We start from the raw sequence: 12,007 nt of genomic DNA on the forward strand, positions 1-12,007 counted from the left end.
ACACCTACCACCACCCCTCCCCCTACCTACACCTAACACTAACCCTCCCCCACCTACACTTACCACCGACCTTCCGCCAACCTATACCTAACACCAACCCCAACACCACAACTATCAGACTGATTATTATTATTTATTTAGAGTTAACTGCTGCTACCATTGTTGCTACTCTCGCCTCAGGTATGCAAATTCCACCGGTGCTTTTTCCGCTGTCCCCGTCGCTACAGAGTTATGTTCCAGAGTAGCAGGAATCCTCTGCTGCTACCATGCTGCCCAAACTATACACGTGCCCTTAGCACCTGAATTACTGGCAGTGGCCGGTAAATCTATCCTTTAACATTGGCATCTATGGCGTCGCTCAGTTTCTCGGCCGCAAGTTGCTTGGGGGCGCACTTTGAAATCTCTGCCTCTGGTGCTGGAGGACCTTGTCCCGGGCCCTGGCTGGATTATTGATTTTGATCGGCGAAATAGCCAATCGCGGGGGAAGGGCGGGTGGCCATGGAGACGGCGGGTCACGTGGTAGCAGGCGGCAGCACAATCTGACAAGGGCCGCTCTGCTCCTGATGTGATGTCACACACCCACACTCTGCACTCACGCAAGCAGGGGGGTGCGGCCAGAGCCCAGCCCACAGGCGGAAACAGTGAGGGCCTATTTCCACTATATGTGGATTCTGGATGCAGAAAACTAACTCCAATGAATGCCTATTGGGAAATCTGCTTCAAAAAAATTGCGTTTAGTGGAAACAGGCCCATAGGCATTCATTGAAGTCAGTTTTTCTGCATCCAGATATTGAATCTGCGTGTAGTGGAAACAGGCCCTTAGACTGTCTGTCTGTGATGTCAGCAAGGAGGCGGGCACGCCAGGGAGGGACTGTGTCATGTGCAGACTGCAAATGAGTTGGGCGGCGGGCCAATCTGCAACTAATTTCAAGGGGGGGATGGGGGTGGAGTACAGGGGAAACTGTCTGTCTTTGTACCTACTGCTGTGCTGTGGTTAGTTCTGCCCCCCCTGTCACTACCTGAACTGGGGGGCACCTGTCACTACCTAAACTGGGGGGCCCTGTCACTACCTAAACTAGGGGCGCCTGTCACTACATATACTGGGGGGCACCTGTCACTGCATACACTGGGTGGCTCCTGTCGCTACCTAAACTGGGGGTACCTGCCACTAACTGAACTTGGGGGCACCTGTCACTACCTGAACTGGGTGGCACCTGTCACTACCTAAACTGGGGGGTACCTGTCACTAACTGAACTGGGGGGCGCCTGTCTCTAAATGGACTGGCGGGCTCCTGTCACTACCTGAACTGTGGGGCCCTGTCACTACCTAAACTGGGGGACTCCTGGTGCTACCTAAACTAGGGGGCACCTAAACTATCCAGGCCAGCCAGCCCAGCATCACCACCAGCCAATCAGCCCAGAATCGCTGTCAAAAAGGTCACAGCATCACCACCAGTCAGGCCAGCATTTACTTCAACCAGCCAAGCGCAGCCCAGCATCACCGCCAGCCCGGCCACAGCATCACCACCAGCCAGGCCACAGCATCACTGCCAGGCCTTTCAGCCCACACATCACCCCCAATCCAGCCAAAAACAGTATTGCCAGGCCGGCCAGGGACAGCAGCCAGTAGAGGAGAATTCAGAAGCCAGGTGAGAGGTGTCTACCATATTAAAGGATACCCGAGGTGACATGATGATAATTGCAGTATTTATATAGCGCCTTTCTCCTGTCGGACTCAAATCGCTTGCGAGGCAGCCACTAGAGCGCACTCAGTAGGCAGTAGCAGTGTTAAGGAGACTTGCCCAAGAAACTCCTTACTGAATAGGTGCTGGCTTACTGAACAGGCAGAGCCGAGATTTGAACCCAGGTCTCCTGTGTCACAGACAGAGCCCTATCCAGCCACTTGATGAGAAAGACATGGGTATGTACAGTGCCTAGAACACAAATAACTATGCTGTGTTCCTTTTTTTCTTTCTCTGCCTGAAAGAGTTAAATATCAGGTATGTAAGTGGCTGACTCAGTCCTGACTCAGACAGGAAGTGACTACAGTGTGACCCTCACTGGTAAAAAATTCCAACTATAAAACACTTTCCTAGCAGAAAATGGCTTCTGAGAGCAAGAAAGAGATAAAAAGGGGAATTTGGCCCCCAAGTGGTTTCTCCACCTTGCATTATGTTTGGCCCACTCTAGACCATCAGGGAAGCTATATTGGAGTTGAAGCCCTATAACACCTTGGAAGGGGAGGTAGGGATAAAAGCACTAAATGCTAGGGAACTGTATAGGGGGAGGTTGGGGGCCTCTAGACACCAAGAAACTGTATAGGTGAGAGAGGAGGACCTCTAGACAAGGGGGAACTGTATAGGTGTTGGAGGGAGTCTTTAAACACCAGGGAACTATTATAAGGGAGGAAGGTGGCCAGTAGACACTGAGGTTGGCCCGTGACTAGGTCCCAGTTTTCAGTTTTGGCCCAGTTTGCATTTAAGTTTGAAACCCCTGCTCTACTTGGATATAATCCTAAATTGAGCACATTTTCCCCTTCAGGTACATTTTAAAAATCCTTAGCCAGTCGTTAATGTAGTCCTAGCAGAAAATGGCTTCTGAGAGCAGTAAATGCTCAGTCGGATTATATCAGGGCTGTTAACAAGCAGGCTGAGCATTGAAGAATGAAGCAGAGATCAAGGTAGGTGTTTTCTCTAATGTTCCCACTGGTCTATATGGTAAAATACATGAGGGTGCTTCGTCTCTGGTTCACTTTAAGGGGGCATTCTGCCTATTTATGTGAAATGCTGTCTTTTTATGTGCCTCATGACTGCTGAATTTGTCTTGTTGGGGGCCTCATGGTTACTGAATTTGTCTTGTTGGGGGCCTCATGATTTGTTGGGGGCCTCAAGATTGCTGAATTTGTCTTGTTGGGGGCCTCATGATTTCTGAATTTGTCTTGGGGGGCCTCCTGATTGCTGAATTTGTCTTTTTGGGGGCCTCATGATTTGTTGAGGGGCTCAAGATTGCAGAATGTGCCTTGTTGGGGGCCTCATGATTGCTGAATTTGTCTTGTTGGGGGCCTCATGATTGCTAACAGCGAGACTATGGGAAAAGCTGAATCATCATATGAGAAAATAGCATTAAACCTACTTTTTTAGCTTTTTAAAACAGAAAGTAAAACTGGGAGGTTCTAAAAAAAAAAGAATACATTTTTCAGGAGTAGGATGGATGAAATTGTTTATCTTCACAGTTTATTTTCAACTTGGATTTTCCATAATGTTCATGTATGAGTTAAAACGTTTGTATTTAGTTTAAATTGCTGTTGCCACTTTGCGATAGATAAGTGACTTTTGGGTTGCAGTTTGGGCACTCGGCCTCCAAAAGGTTCCCCACCACTGTCCTAATCTAATGTCCCACATTGCTAAGTTCATGTAAATTTGTCTCCACCCTTGACCACACCCACATTCTGGTCCATGGCCACACCCAATTTTTGCCGTGGCGCGCTAAGCGCGCCGCACAACTTCTCCACCATCCACACCACTTCTTCCTCCCCTTTTTGCCCCCCCCCTGGAAAATTTTCTGTGGACGCCCATGCTCTAGAGTCTAGACGATTATTAACCTCAACGCTAGTTATTAGTGTAACTGATTCAGGCCATATACTGGACTTGTACCAACTTCACTAAACCACACAAAGTGCAGTTATTTTTCTTTAACCAGAGAAAAAAAAAGGTTTAATTGGGCATAAATGGTTATAGCATATAATTAATTATTAGAAGGTACAAAAAATTATTTTACAGATTCCGTACAGGAAAGTCAGGGCATTATACAAAAGTAACTGAAGATGAAAATACAGGCAAACCAGTACAACCCAACTCTTGTGCAGTATAGTCACATACAAAGCACAGCATACCGCTACCAAGATATTAATATACATCAACAATGTAGGATACATTAATCTGATGTGCCAAGTACTGTATATCAGGCAAATGGTGATGATGTAGCAATACCAGCTAAAAGACAGGAGGTATAAGAGAGCAATGGTCTATGGCCTTTCTTTCCACCTGCCCCATATCAAGTAAAATATTTGCACACATTTTCTATGCATATACACTAGATTTTTAAATGGGAATCCATTGTCTAATCTGTTTTGCCAGCAGGGTAGTAGAGGGGGGTTTGGGGAAAGCCACTTGACAGCAATTTCTTGTCTCGCTGCGATTAGGGATTTGGTTAGGACCATTTGGTGCTGGAGTGTAGTCCCTCTTCCTGTATCACACCCAGGATGCATTGAAGTGGGTCAAGGTTAACCGGGCTCAGTACACCTAAAGGAGAACTGTATTTATGTACAAAACTACAGTTAGCTGTTTGAACCATTTCCTCCCAACGTGCATCAAAAAACTAAATTGAACGCCTTACCCAAGATGGCCACATAAGAGAAGTCTCTTCCAATACACATTGACAGCAGTAAACAATAGGGATGTCACCCAAGGAAGATGGGAGATATGCCGGGTACTCACGTTGCGGTTTCCTGCTCAATCCGAGGGACCGATTCTATTATTTCCGACATGTTCGATTCGGTTTCGTTTGATACAGCCGTCGATTTTGCATACTTATCATGCAAAATCGACGGCTGTATCGAACGAAACCGAATCGAACATGCTGGAAATAATCGATCGAGTGATTATTTTTATGGCTGCCATTAGTATGAGATAGCAAATAATTTAGCTGTCAGACTAAGATAGTTTACCTACCTAGATAATAACCTAGAAGGCAAACTAAGCACAGAGATTTTTATTGCGTGCAAAAAAAGAGACACATCATCCAACCTGGCACAGCTTTAAATAATTACAAACCCATGCAGGTTAACATTTGTATAAGGTTACAGGTCAGTTGTCCGACCTTTTAGTTAGTAGCACATTTTCAATGAGTCATGGACCCCCCCCCCAATTTAAAATTGAAAGCAAACCTGAAGTTACAGGGGTATGGAGGCTGCCATGTTTATTTTTAAACAATGCAGATTGCCTGGCTGTCCTATTCTCCCTCTGTCTCTAATACTTTTAGCCACAGACCCTGAACAAGCATGCAAATTAGGTGTTTCTGACTGATGTCTGACTGGTTTGGCACATTCTTGTTTTGGATGAAGTATATGAAGGTTCACTAGAAAATAGGAGGTTAGCCCTGACTTCCTGAGCTTTTCTGTTGCTCACTGAAGACATCCATCACATTACAGGACTAACAGGATGGCTTGAAATGTAAAAGAGGAGGGGAGGACTTCCACCTGAACCCTCTTGCACACTACATGCTATTTTGATTTTTTTTATACAATCCGATTTTTTATTCTGATTAAGGGCCTGAGCCCACTAACGCAGTTGTGCGCAGTTGTGTCCGCTTTTCAGCAACACATCAATGTTACAGATGCTGAAAAGCGGACACAACTGCGTACAACTGCGTTAGTGGGCTCAGGCCCTAAAAAAAGGGTACTTACATCTTAGGCCTCGTTTACATCATACGCGCTTCTGTGCGCATTTGGAAGCACGTATGATGTGCTGGAACGCAGGAACGGCAAATGGGCATAGACAGCCCGTCTACCAATCACATATCCTGCACTGCGCAGCAGTACGATGCACTAGTAAGCGCTTGCGTACTGCTGCCTGCATTTTGCCTGGAAGCGCAGAGCTGATCCCATCACTGTCAATGGATGGGATCAGCAGCGGCGCAGATGGCGTGTGATCGTATGCGTTGCATTCAGATCACACGGCTATCTGCGCTAGCTAGATGTGAACGAGGCCTCATGCAGTCCAGGCTGTAACACACTCATGAGAAGTTACAATGTTTCAATCCCTTCAGCTTTACAATGTTTCAATCCCTTCAGCGTCAGCAACTGTATATACAATGTTTCAATCTCTTCAGCTTCAGTGTCTCAGATTACAGCCTGGAGTCTCTTTCAATAGAGGTGCTGTGGTTATTAGGTGCAGAATGAACACATTTACTTACATAATAAATTGCAGTACATAACTAAAAACGCAGGAAAAAAAATAGTTTAGTAAAATTAGTAACCCTTATTCCCCCTCCTTAACCCCTAACCCTTCAACGCCATCATCCTTAAAGAGACTCTGTACAAACAAAAAACACCCCATGGGGGTACTCACCTCGGAAAGTGGAAGCCTCTGGTTCTTATCGAGGTTTCCCCCGTCCTTCTCCGTCCGACGCTGGTCTCGCTGCAGCCCACTGAATGCACAGCCGACAGTTTTGTCAGGCTGTGCAATATTTACGTTTCCCTGCTCCAGAGGGGGCGCTGTTGCGGCTCTCCGCTCTGAAATAGGCGGAAATAGCCGATCTCAGTCGGGTCCGCTCTACTGCGCCGGTGCAGGAGACTTGCGCCTGCACAGTACAGCAGACCCGACTGGGATCAGCTATTTCCACCTATTTCGGAGCCAAGAGCCGCTACTGCGCCTGCACTGAAATATTTACATGCCTGCCATTCGTAGAGCTCTATCGCTGCCGCCGTGGGACAGAGGAGGACGGGAAAAGCCTCAATAGAATCCAGAGGCTTCCCCCTCCTGAGGTGAGTACCCCCCGGAGAATTTTTTGTTAACCTCCCTGGCGGTAAGCCCATGCTGAGCACGGGCTATGCCGCCGGGAGGCACCGCTCAGGCCCCGCTGGGCCGATTTGCATAATTTTTTTTTTTGCTGCACGCAGCTAGCACTTTGCTAGCTGCATGCAGTGCCCGATCGCCGCCGCTATACGCGTCGCCGCAGCCGCCCCCCCCCCAGACCCCGTGCGCTGCCTGGCCAATCAGCGCTGTGGGGTGGATCGGAGTCCCCTTTGACGTCACGACGTCGATGACGTCATCCCGCCCCGTCGCCATAGCGATGGGGGAAGCCCTCCAGGAGATCCCGTTCTTTGAACGGGGTCTCCTGATCTCCGATCGCCGGCGGTGATCGGAGGGGCTGGGGGGATGCCGCTGAGCAGCGGCTATCATGTAGCGAGACGAGGCATGGAACATTTTTTTTATTTTTTTTTTAAACGTATTTGCTGCCCCCTGGCGGATTTTGACAAACCGCCAGGAGGGTTAATACAGATCCTCTTTAACTCCTAACCCTAACCCTTAATCCCCCCACCTTAACCACCCCCTTCCCCTCCTTAATTCCTAACCTTAATCTCCCTCCTCCTTAACCTGGCCCCTAAAAGAGAGTCTGAAGCGAAAATGTTTTGATATAATTACCTTTTAATTAGCTTCAGTACTCTCATTAGCGGTAAACTGCTGCATTCCCCCCAAAAAACGAGGGCTCCAGACCCCCAAATTCCGAGGGGGGGGGGAAATCTGGCCGGCGCTTCCTGGAAAGGGCAGAGCTCTCTGCTGTAGATCTGCCTCTTCTGATGTCAATCGCGGCAAATCGCCGCCTCTCCCCACCTCTCTCACTCAGAGAGGGGCGGGGAGAGGCGGCAATCCGTGCGGCGATTGACGGCAGGAGAGGCAGAGCTACAGCTCATAGCTCTGCCTCTCAGGGCAGCACAATCCATGACCTAGTTGGTCGTGGATGTTTGCCCGGGGGTTTGGGGGGTCTGCAGCCCTCGTTTTTCGGCGAGGATGCGGCGGTTTACCGCTAATGAGAGTACTGAAGCTAATTAAAAGGGAAATATAGCAAAAACATTTTCGCTTCAGAGTGTCTTTAACCTCCCACCTTAACCTCTAACCCCAAACCCCTAATCTTAACCTCCCCCCCCTCCTTAACTGCTAACCTCAACCCCTCCTCCTCAACTTCTAATCTTAACCCTAACCCTCCTCCTCCTCAACCCCTAACTCCTCAGTCTCTCTCCGGTGGCTGGGAGCGTTCTGCGCAGGTTAACGGGGGAGGTTAAGGGTAACTAATTTTACAAAACAATTTTTTTCCTATTACTTTAGTTATTTACTGTAATTTATTATGTAAGTAAATGTGTTCATTCTGCACAGCCACAGCACCCCCAAGAGATTCCAAGTTGTAAACTGAGACACTGACGCTCAAGGGATTGAATCCGAAGACATAACAACAAAAGTTGTTTAGGTGATACCTTCAGGGCTGTGCCGAGGCAGAGATGAGAGAGGCTCCAGCCTCAGGGCGCAGTGTAGGAGGGGGTGCACAACTCGCTCAGCTATCATTCCCCTTTTGTTTTTGAAGCAGAGAGAAATAAGAAAATTGTATACATGGCAGTGACTGCAAGCCTGATAACTAGAGATTAAGATGTTGGGGGCCCTGGGGTGCCTCTTAGTCTGATAGCAATCAGTGTGTGACTGCTGGGGCGGGAGGGATGGAGGTGCTTGTTCTGGCTCAGGATACCTTTAATGACTAACATTACAATATTTTTTTGCAAGCTTTTGAAACTTTAATTTTCTTCTTCAGGCATGTTTCAGAACTGGTTCAGAACCATACAAAGTAGTGTCACATACTCAAGCTTATATATGAAGCCCAAGAAACCACAGAAAATCATATATAAATATAAGCTTGAGTATGTGACACCACTTTGTATGGTGTATTTTGCAATGCTGCTTAATATGTTGGTGCTTTATAAATACAATACATAATAATAATGGTTCTGAACCAGTTCTGAAACATGCCTGAAGAAGAAACGTAAAGTTTCGAAAGCTTGCAGAAAAATCTTGTACAGTTAGTCATTAAAGGACCACTGTCGCGAAAATCTCAAAATTTAAAAAATATATATAAACACATACAAAAAAGAAGTAAGTTTCTTCCAGGGTAAAATGAGCCATAAATTATTTGTATCCTATGTTACTGTCACTTACAGCAAGTAGTAGAAATCGGAGAAAACCGACAGGTTTTGGACTAGTCCATCTTCTCACGGGGTCTTCTCGATTCTCAAAAGCACTTAGTGAATGGCAGTTGCTCTGTCCAACTGCCAAATAAGTGTACGGTGAGCAGGGAGACTGGTCAGTATCTTTTTCTAAATCTTTTTCAGGGAGTGTCTTTATAAGAAATAAAAGCCTTGCTGAGAATCCCCTATAGGGAGATGGACTAGCCCAAAAGCTGTCGGTAATGTCAGATTTCTACTACATACTGTAAGTGACCACAACATAGGAGAAAAGTAATTTATGGCTCATTTTACTATGGAAGAAACTAAAGGTGGCCATACACTTACAGATTTGCAGCAGATTTGACCATCGGATAGATTTCTGTCAGATGCCTGTCAAGTCGAATCTGACAGGAATCTATCTGAAGTGTGCCACACACTAGGAACAGATTACCAATACATTTCAGAATGAAATCTACAGTATTGGAAATCTATCTAAATGCATTATTGGACCTTTAGATCCAATGCAACTCTATGGGCCATGGATCTGCTACCAGCAGCAGATCGACCTAGATTTTCCATCCTGTCAGATAGATCAAATCCATTGAAATTGTTTGAAATCGCCGCAAATCGATCGATATATTTGATAGAATCTATTTCTGATCGATGGCTGAAATTGACCAGTGTATGGGCCCCTTTACTTCTAATTTGTGTTTACATGGAGTGTATGCTGTAGTCTAAGATTTTCGTGACAGTGGTCCTTTAAGGTATCGCCTATACAACTTTTGTTGTTATGTTTTCGGATTCTCGGAAGACTAATACCCGACTTTACGCGACTGAAGGGAATGAAACATTGTATACACTTTTCCTGAGTGTGTAACTGCCTGAACGGCATAATACCTAAATACCAAAAAAAGTACAGCATGCTGCTGTTTTTTAATTGGAATCAAAAATTGGATCGTATAAAAAAATCAGAATCGCATGTAGTGTGCAAGAGGACTGACACTGGTGGACTTCTACCCGACACTCTTGGCAACCGTGGTATGATTTTTGGTTGTAGCTCTGAAACAAATAAAAAAAGCTTGACCATGTAGTTTTCACTTAGGCCTCATTCACACTGTAAGCTGAAAAACTGTTGGACGCATTTTAACCAGGGCTGTGGAGTCGGTCCAAAAATCTTCCGACTCCGACTCCTCAGTTTATGAAACCACACTCCAACTCCGACTCTGGGTAACCAAAATGGCCCCCACTCCGACTCCTTGACTCCGACTCCTTAGTCTAATATTTAACAGGGGTGTGGATTTTGTACAAAAATCACCCGACTCCGACTCTGACTCCTCAGTTTATGAAACCACGACTTCGACTCCAACTACGACTCCACAGCCCTTGGTTTTAACTGATCAGCTGTTAGATAGCAGCGCATTATGAAAATGCTTTCAGTTAAAACGCATACAAAGAGAACTGACCCATAGGGAAACATGGGCATTACCTTCACCTGGGCTGCACATCAAGTTGTCCATTCAGTTATAACCGACAGCAATGATTCAATGTGAAAGGACCCTAATGGTAGCCTCTGACCATCTATCATCATATGCTCACTTTGCCAGGTTTGCTTCAGGGTCACTTCAATGAAACAATAGTATTTAGAGATTTACAGCAAATGCCTGACAGTCCCTCTGTTTAGATCTACTGGAGTGTACAGAGGGTTAACTGTTTTTATTCCATTCATTAATAGAGCTGAGATACAATTGAGAATCAGTTCCGAGTGTTTTGTCTAGAGCACTGAACCATTCACATCAGCCCGTCCTGAAAGAAGCTTACAGACCAGCATCTGACCACAGTTACGCAGAGCATTCCCACCACCAGTACCCCAGCACTGTGCTCTTGGATTGTGCAGCTGCAGCACCCAGAGAAAGCCAAACATGAAACTCTATGGAGACAAGTGTCCCTGGTGGGTGGACAAAATCTGAGAATCGGAGAACATGTTCCTTCACTGACATTCACAGAAATAACGATAGCACGCTTCAGATGGATTAGCCATCTAGCTGCTGGAATCCATCCAGTTCTAAATGACACAATATTATTTCAAGCCACTACACAGGGCTTAAGGAAAGGATTTGGAAGATTTCGGAACAGGAACTGCTGTGGTTAACAAAGCAAACACATCTGTGGATGTCCCAAAATGAACCCTAAAGGTGCCCATACATCAGACAAAGAGACAGATCTCTCTCTGATCAAATGTGATCGGAGAGAGATCTGTTGCCTGCCCATACACCGCAGGTCTATTCCCGATCAATTTCAGCATAAAATATCTCAGGAATCGGCCTTGTGATGCCCCCTTAATGTAAAAGGTGCCCTGTGCAGTATAATTTACCTGTTAGTGTCCACTGCTGGTTCTGTGCTCCGTCCACATATATGCGCCCTATGTGGTATGTGGTTGCCGGCATAAAGAAGGTGCGTGTGTGTCAAACTCGTGCCTACGTATACGCCCCCCCCCCCCCCCCCCGCTGGATTTAGACAAACAAATTTTACTGTCAAATGTTCAATCAAAATTTCAATTGACAATCGATCAAGAGTGTCCATGCTTTTACTAATACTGGTGGGTGGAGGCGCCCAAAATAATAAAACAACTAAAACCAGATTAAAAAGAAGAGGCATTTGGCTTACACCTCCTGTAGACAAAGTAGCCAATAAAGTTCAAAGTGATTTCATAAGGTGTATTGGACAGGAAATAGAGTTAGGCAATGCATTTCATGGGTGTTGCCAACTTCTTCAGGTCAATAGAATCCACAAAAAAGTGCCAAATGACTGGGGTGAAAAGACTCAAGTGCCTCAGAGCATGTTTTTACTAGATTGTTGTTCAAGAATCTAATATTTGAAAACATATATTCAAGTAGTTGCGCTCTTGGTATATCGGTTATAATCATGCATCCATCTTGCCCCCCTTCAGGAAACCACTCACAGGATGTTGGGGTCTCAAAAAGACCAGTCAGCGCTTTTGGGGTATATGCCCCCCCCCCCCTGTCACCTTCCAGGCTCACTCCTCCTTTCTTGATGCCACGCCAGATGAAGGAATACTGTGTATATCTGTATCCTCTTAGGGCTCATTCACACTAGAGGCGCTTTTGGACTTTTTTAAAAGCGCCCTAAAAATGGCTACACCATGCTTTCCTATGGTGTAGTTCAGATTGGGGCGTTCCGTGCGCTGTCAGTTGACATAAGCACTGCATGGACCATTTT

At 46.1% G+C, this 12,007-nt stretch overlaps 1 protein-coding gene across 1 annotated transcript in view; it reads right to left on the reverse strand.

The window, feature by feature from the left end:
- Positions 1–12,007, reverse strand: part of C3H12orf75 (chromosome 3 C12orf75 homolog) — a 76,458-nt gene that overhangs the window by 42,877 nt on the left and 21,574 nt on the right. The gene's annotated exons all lie outside the window — the stretch shown is intronic.

Source organism: Hyperolius riggenbachi, chromosome 3 (assembly GCF_040937935.1).
Source record: "Hyperolius riggenbachi isolate aHypRig1 chromosome 3, aHypRig1.pri, whole genome shotgun sequence".
NCBI classification, from domain to species: domain Eukaryota; kingdom Metazoa; phylum Chordata; class Amphibia; order Anura; family Hyperoliidae; genus Hyperolius; species Hyperolius riggenbachi.